At 37.1% G+C, this 8,505-nt stretch overlaps 1 long non-coding RNA gene across 2 annotated transcripts; it reads left to right on the top strand.

The window, feature by feature from the left end:
- Nucleotides 1-607: 607 nt before the first annotated feature.
- LOC116413023 (uncharacterized) lies at nucleotides 608-7,906 on the top strand. 2 transcript variants are annotated; one of them, XR_008253127.1, is made up of 7 exons: nucleotides 608-720; nucleotides 2,360-2,439; nucleotides 3,412-3,547; nucleotides 4,177-4,355; nucleotides 5,154-5,355; nucleotides 5,846-6,025; nucleotides 7,605-7,906. It is a non-coding gene; the product is annotated as an uncharacterized LOC116413023 (long non-coding RNA). The 2 variants fall into 2 exon arrangements; XR_004223964.2 differs by lacking the exons at nucleotides 2,360-2,439; nucleotides 3,412-3,547; nucleotides 4,177-4,355; ... (1 more) ...; nucleotides 5,846-6,025; nucleotides 7,605-7,906 and adding exons at nucleotides 882-1,051; nucleotides 1,819-2,182.
- The last annotated feature ends 599 nt before the right edge of the window (nucleotides 7,907-8,505 follow it).

Here is an 8,505-nt window from a genome sequence, read left to right as displayed (position 1 = left end):
ATGATACGTATATAGTCTATCATCTTGCTTCCCTTATCATAATTATTATTTGGGGTCGGCGTAATATGTTTTTCTCTTCCTACATATTATATTTAGCCTATATTACTCGCTCATAATGTAGCTTTCAGTAGGTGAAAGAATTTTTAAAACTGGCTTAATATTTTTGAGTCTATCCATTACAAAAAAAAATAACCAATCAAATCTCTCGTTTTTATAAATAAACACAAGCTCTTAATGTAATCAATATTATAATTATTTCTTGTTATTCTGTAAATCTTATAATTCAAATTTGTTACACCCGCTTCCTTATTCAAAGTCAACAGTTTAATTTTATCTCTCTATATTCACGCCAAGTCCTTTGCGGGACAGGCAGAGAAATATTTGAATTCTGAAACACAAGCTGTCACGCAAGTAGCTATTTAGTAATAATAAATATCATCTTAGTTTATTTTTTATAGAAAAAATAAAAAAAACTATATCATACATATTATTACACCTATTTATGACCTCTTTTTCTTGCCTATTTCGAACGGGACCTGATTTCAGGATAAATACAACCTCGTTTTAAATGTAGAAGACTTGTAACTTAATAGAATGATGACAACTATTTCAAAATCGCTATTCTATTTGGCAAATTAATCAAAAAATCCATTCCGTCAAACCACAAAATTCAAGCAATATTTTACATCAATTAAATATTCAATACAGGACACTGCAAAGGTAACGCAAAATAAATAAGTTAGTTCTAAAAATTTAAATATTTAAAAACGGAATTTGACCCCAATCAATAAGTATCGTCATGTAGTAGGCATTTGAGATGTAGCCGGCGTCAGTCGTCTACAATGAGCACATTGCATGTTGCTAGGTAGGTCTGATTTCAGGAAGCGAAGCAAGATGGTCGGCACTATAGTAGAGCATTGAGAGGATGGGACAGCGCGCCCTCTGGCTGCTGGTGACGGCACTACTACTGCTCCTGAACTACGTCAGCGGCTGTACTCGCAAAGTTTACATAGCCTGCAGACCACCAGCGCCTTGCAGCAAGTGAATTAAAGTAAATATTTTGTATGTATAGAAATCACAGAATCATTTATCTATTTAGGATGTTTTTTATCATTCACGAGTACAGATTATTCTTAACCTTGCTGTCCAATTCAGCAAGAAAATTAAGCTAAGAAGAATTAACAAGAAATTCGACTGTTTTTTTTTATACAACTTAGAATGGCAAACAAGCTGACGGCCTACCTGATGGAAAGTGGTAACCGTCGCCTATAGACATGAGCAGTACTATGGACATAACAGAGTATACTGTTTCGAGTAAATTATGACGATGTGAATAGTGCTTTGTTTGCTCTTGTATTGGTTTACAACTAATAATGTAATGTTGAACCGTAAAAAAATATACAATACTTGAATTGTTCTCTTTTTAAAATTAATTTTTTTTTAGATTCTACTGTCTTTTTTGTAATCACTCTTGATAATAAAACTCAGTAGAGTCCTTACATTCATAATCTTGCAACTAAAATAAGTTCTGCGGCATATGCTGTACACACGGTTAAATAGTAGGTAATACTAGTATTTAAACTGCCAGATTAGTTTATTTTACTATACTTTCATAATATACTGTCCTATAGATATTGTTGAGAGTAAAGAAACCGACATCAAAAGCATATTTGTATAATAAAAACGTGCGATTCCCACGGTTTATTCCATGGGAAGTCGTGAATCACTAAGAGAAAAATTTAAAGAAGTAAATATTTTCACCATAGTTTCACAAACGCCTTGGTATCAATAATTGATCTCAAATTCTATTTGTTACAGATAATAGAAGATGGCTAAATTTGACATCAGCCGGCTGTACTCAATTATATTCGCCTTGTTCACTGTATTTATTACTGCCGCGTCGTGCTGCAAGCGGAAAATACCGTGCACGGGTCGCGCACCCTGCCGCCGCGGGCCTTACAGAAACTAGCTGCAACTTGACACTCGTGCAAATTACAACTACATCTAGTATATATCATACAGCGCTAGGGAAATAATTAAGGTTAAAATTATAAAGGTATTTTTCTGAATCTAAAACTTGTTATAATGTTTACATTAAAATTTAAGTATATTTTCATATTTCTCTTTTTAGACTACCTTAAATAAATATTTATCCAAAATGTTGTAAAGTTTTCAAATAAAAAGTTGCCAATTAGAAAGGTTTTCATTTCGAGACAATGCACGAAATATTGATTCGGGTCAAATTCCACCTGTGACTTATTGTAATTAGTTTTTATTGCAGCTATTTTTATTTCATTTGTAGTTTTGTTCGATCTTTTTTTATGCGGTGGAAAGACTCAAGTTAATTTTTCGTTTGCAGGCGAGCGACCGATGGAGGGATGAAAATTTCTGTTAAATACTAAACAAATACAACAAGCTGTATTAGCTTCAAGATTGTTAGTAAGTAATTAGACTGAGCAATCCTCTATATGCACTTAAATAACAATTATGTATGAGGCTTGAAAAGTGTCTGGTAAAAGTAAATATATTTAAAGCCCCGAGATAATACTATAACGTAGGGGGGCACCATTTTATGTATCACTGCCTGGTATCTGTTTTGATAAACTAATGCACAACTCAACTGATGCTCATTCGTCTTTCTTAATAAAAGTAATAAAATGGCGTAGGTCTGACAGCTCTGGATCTTGAACTATCTGGGTTTTTACAATATTTACCTCCAAATCTTTCCAAACATTTTGGTAACTCGGGTAAAGTTGAAGACATTTGACTTTTCTGTTGATAAACTCTCACAGCAAAGGGTTTCTTATGTTACAGCCATGCACAATTGTTCAGGCGCAAATGTTAGAAACAAAATCTTTTCGCGGTGTATGAGATCATAAAGCCACACAAATTGGAGCTGAAGCAACATTTTTTTTCTACCACTGAGGTGGCAAACAAGCATACGGCCCACCACTGAGGTGGCAAACAAACGGCTCATTTGTTGATAAGCGATTACCGTAGCCTATGAACGCCTGCATTACCAGGAAAACAACGCGCCCGTTGCCGATCCTGGAGAAACCTCTTTACCTTCCTTTTAAAGAACCCCATGCTGCAGTCTCTTGGAAAAACCTTGGCAGGGAACTCATTCCATAACCTCAGTGTTCATATAAGTTGAATAGTATGTATTCCCCGTTTGTAATTGGGTGTCTTTATAATTTACCGTAGCATGACACAGTATCCGTAAAATTTTACTGTCCCAATGTAATAAGAGAGAAAACATATGCACTCAAAAATAGATGCTTGTATTTACGAGTACGGCCATGATATTATGGAAAAGTATGTGTTTCCATATAGGTGGTATAGTAACAGTAAGATAGTGCCATACTACGATACATTGTAAAAGGGCTTACCGATTATTCAACTTTGTTTAAGAGTCGTGTGATGTTACGGTGGCGCCGCCTGGTACTGCTATTGGTGCTGGTAGCCGCGTGGACGCTGCAGGTCGCCGCCTGCCGCACTAGGAAGCTCACGTGCGATTCTAACAATCCGCCGTGTAAACAAACATAATGTAGGTGCCAGTTAATAGATATTTACATATTTAAGCACACATAATTCTTTCCCGTGGGTGTCGTAAGAACCGACTAAGGGAGGGCGAGGGATGGGCCGCAACATCTCTCTTAAACCAGAGGGAGACTTTATACAAAAGTCGTTTGCTTGAGTACCTCTGTCCCATTCGTGTTTCAACCGTGAAGCAGTTCTGTTTTCATGGCTGTGTTTCAGTTTAAAGGGTGGGATATGGAGTGAATTTACAGGGTACAGAGGAATAACACCTGAGTCCTCAAGAATGGCAACTCATGGGGGGTATCATGGGCGAAACAGTATACTCTGTTATGTCCATGGTATTGCTGACGTCTATAAGCGACGGTTACCGCTTTCCATCAGGTGGGCCGTCAGCTTGTTTGTCATTCTAAGCTATATATAAAAAAAAGTCAAAGCCTAACTGCGGTTGCCAATTTGTATGCCAAGCGTGGCAACTACTGGCAACACCTCTCGTTGGGGGATGGCTTATGTTCAGTAGTGGACAGTTAAAGTTGATATAATGATAATGAATTGTTTGAGAACTACCTAGTATTCGTGCGGTATTTGCATGAGATAATATTTTTAGAGGTTTGTTATGTCTCGTTGTTGTTTGTCCAGATTGCCACTGGCAATGGAAACAGAATTCTTACAAGAGGTGGTGGTATTATTGGTAACTCTGTTGCTGTCCTACTTGGAGAGCTGCTTCGGCTGCACGCGGCACGACTACGTCACCTGTCACGACAACATTCCCAAGTGTGACCAAAAGTAGTGACCAAAAGGCGAGGACTATACCGAAGGTTTGTTGGTACATTGCACTTCATATAACTTGGCAATGTTTTTAAATCATGAAACAATAGATACTAACTGCAGTCCTGTTGATGTACATTGCTATCCGTGTTTTAATATGTATATATATATATTTTTATATATGCTACAAGGTTGGGCAACCACTGTGGTTAATTTGTTGTGAATTTGCAACGATGAGCTAACTAACCTAACTTCATCCTCATCAATTCAACCCTCACTAGTACTCTGTTATTGTTTGACGTTAGCATAGGTGAATGTACCATTCCAGTTTCATCCATTACAAAAAAGTGCGTCACATTCATAACTTACGAACGTTTGCAGCACTGAAAGAGCGGATCACTCGTTGTCCACCTTTATGAAATGGAAATCTTTTCTCATTATAATATTAGTACTAATATTATAATGTATACACATATAATATATATGTATATGTATATATATATTAGGGGTATTATTCCTAAAGTGGGTTCCGTAATACAGTTACCAGGGTTCTGCAAAATTATTCATACATTGAAACAATTTCATTCTTCACATTATATTTCTGATAAAAGCTTTTGTTTTTATTTAAATAACAGTCTTTTTGATTTATAATCATTTAATATGGGGTTCCATAAAATAAAAGGTGTTTGTTGGGCGGTCCGTTATCTTAAAAAATTAGGATCTAGTAATTTCACTGCCAAATCACGTCCTTCAAACCAGAATTTAGTATACATGCTGTTTGGCTGGAATTTAAGTAACTGAACATGCGTCTCGTTTTGATGTGTATTTATGCTTTAGTAACCTTTCAGTTTCTCCCAGCGGTATTCCCATAAGATTAAAATGGCGTTCCTGAACGAGTTCGTGCTTGTGTTCCTGCACATCGCAATTTCCCTATTTGATCTTACATATGGCTGCAAGCGGCGCACGCGCACGTGCCGACCGTGCGGCTCACTCAATTGCACCAATCAACGCAGGGACTCATCTTCTAAGATACGGATATACATTAGCAAGGTTAGTGTACTCGCATAAAGGTAATGTTAAACTTAGACTAGATTAGATCAAAGGAGCGGATCGTCGTTGTTTCCCTATTCCATTAAATTTTAGAGTAAATGCATTTTAACAGCACATAATCGAATTATGTGTTATTTATCATTATCGTATCAGCCCTTAACTGTCCACTATTGGACATAAGCCTCCCTCTTAGGGGGTTTAGTCAGTAGTTGCCACGCTTGGCAAGCGGATTGACAACACTATCCCAATCAAAAGAAGAGATGCTTCGTAGAATAAAATTTTAACTTGAACGTGATCTAAGGCGGAGTATAACGAGCAGCTTTACTTATTATTTTCTACGAAGTACCCTTTAGTAAAAAACTTTCTTAACTATCTGGCAATGTAGCAAAGATCACTTAATGAAACTATTTTTATGGAAATTGAATGGTAAACGGAAAACGAGAAACACAATTTCTATAGTCTCTCGCTGATATAAATATTTTCATTTCAGCCAAAGACAGGATAAACGATAAACTTCGATATGTTCTATGAAATCCTCCTGGTGTTTCTGCACGTATGCGCGTGGGTAATGGAAGTGCTCGGGTGCAAGAGAAGCCAGCGTCGATGTTCCGACTACTGTCTGCCCTGCACTTACAAGGGACCCATTATAGAGGTCATTTATCCAAAACAGGTAAATACATTGTATAATATCATAGTTTTTATAGCATTTTTTATGGGTGAAAATGGAATGGTAACCCCGCTTACGCTACCGGTATACGGTGGCGGGATATGGATGAAAGCAAGTACTCGTATGTTGACCCGTCGTGGTGAATACAACAAAAATTAACCGCAATGATTCAAATCAAATCATATTTATTCGCTTGCTACATGGTACAATAACAAGTTACATATACAGGTACATAACATGCAGCACCCGGGGGAAAAGGACTGTTAGCAATGGAGTTCGACATTGCTAGCAATATGCCCTATGAAGTCGACCTCCACACGGTTCCCCCTGGAAACCATCGTGAAAAATTCTTGTTGAATTCATCACGATGCGCTAACTGACCTGCTGCATCCTCATCTATCACCCCTCACTGGTGCCCCTTCGGTGTAAACCAATAGCGCGGATGGGGTTACCATTCCATTATCACCGATTAAAAAAAAAAACATGCAGCACCCCGCAGTGGTATGCAAATGTTAAACTATTTAGTCTACATTATATTACAATTATGAAGTCCAAACATTTTCCAAATTACAATATTCTTTATGTCAAATTATCATATAAAATTATGGTTTATATTTTAAGTAATTGTTTAATACATTACATCTTTTATTGCATTTTTTGTCATTTAAATATTCAATAACTGCATAATAGCATTTTTCTAAGAGAAAGTGATATAACTTTGATTTAAATTTCTCTATCGGAAGATCCTTTATTTCTGATTTCCAGGTGTATGTCGAGCTAATAGGATATATTACTAACAATGGGGCTACTAGTTGCCATTACTAACAATCCTCCCTTCCCCCTCCCGGTTTGTCTTTTTTTTTAATGGATGATGATAAAATGGTAACCCCGCCTGCACTATCGTTATACACTAGCGAGGCACCAGTGAGAGATGATAGGTGAGAATGAAAAGGCAGGTCAGTTAGCCCATCGTGACGAATTTAACGATAAATTAGTCACGATGATTTCCAGAAGGAACCGCGTGGAGGTCGACCTGATGGGGTATATTGATAGTAATGGGGACTAACCTCTCCTTTATTAACAATCCCTCCCCCCCCCCCCCCGGTTTATGTCACTGTTTAATAATTTTGTCGCGAAGCTGACGGCCCTGTTGGAAAGCTATAACCGTCGCCTATAGACATGAGCAGTACCATAGACATAACAGAGTATACTGTTTCGCCCGTGATATCCCCCATACGTTGCCATTCCTGAGGACTCAGGTGTTATCCCTCTGTACCCTGTAAATTCACTGCTATATTCCATCCTTCAAAACGGAATAGCCATGCAAACACAATTGCTTCACGGTAGAAACACGAATGGGACAGAGGTGACAAACGACTTTTGTACAGTCTCCCTCTGATGATTTCTTGTACGAAGCAAAATCTACTAAATTCACTTTGACACATTAATTTATTCATTATTATTTATTTATTCATTTAGTACATGAAAGACTTATTGATAAAATATTCTTTCCTAAATTAACTTAATAATTATTTTTTAGAGAAAATTGCCTACCTATACCTATAACTATTTTTTTTTATAGAAAAAATGATGCATTACTGTTAAGGGAAACAGGAATCCATCATTTTATATTTTACATGGAAATAGTAATGCTACAATGCGATGCTTACGGCTACACGACGACATCGTATACCAGGACCGACGGCCACCGCGCACCGTTCTTATCTACGATAATCTCCGATGCAATAAACAATTTTTTTTTTTAAATTTTGTTTCTCTTACATGGCAATATTAAACAGTAGAATCTACTGCACACATTGTTTTCTTTCACTAACTTCAATTAGACTAACAATAAATAAAAATTGCCGTATGGTCCCGGCATAGAGTGGACCACTTCTTTTTCCTTTCCGTGGGTGTCGTAAGTGACAAAGGGAAATTAATGATCGAGGAATGGGCAGCAGAGTCTCTCCAAAAACATTACCAAGAGCCTAACTTGTCCTATCGATTGGAAAAACCCTCCATATGGGGGAAGTCTATGACCAGCAGTGGACAGTTAATGGCTCATATGATGATGATAGTTAAAAAATTGATCTAGCCATTGTCAAGTTTTTTTTTATACAACTTAGAATGGCAAACAAGCTGACGACCCACCTGATGGAAAGTGGTAATCGTCGCCTATAGACATAACAGAGTACTATACATGTAACAGAGTACATATACTATTTCGACCATGATATCCATGTGGACTCGGGAGTCGAGTTATTCGCTTATCAAAGAATTTACAACTAGCCCACGACTCTATGTACGTGGATATTGGACATAGAAAGCCCAATGAAATAGGCCATTTGTAAATAGCGTATTAAGATTCACGAGAATTTAAGTTCAACCTTCAGGAACTGTGTAAACTGTATCCAATTTACTACAGTGGCTTTGACGTGATGGCAGATAGACAGAAAAAAATTGTTTTATTCTTTATTGGTTTA

This window comes from Galleria mellonella, unplaced genomic scaffold (assembly GCF_026898425.1).
Source record: "Galleria mellonella isolate WM207_F2 unplaced genomic scaffold, CSIRO_AGI_GalMel_v1 utg377, whole genome shotgun sequence".
NCBI classification, from domain to species: Eukaryota; Metazoa; Arthropoda; class Insecta; order Lepidoptera; family Pyralidae; genus Galleria; species Galleria mellonella.
This window is presented reverse-complemented; position numbering and strand designations above follow the sequence as displayed.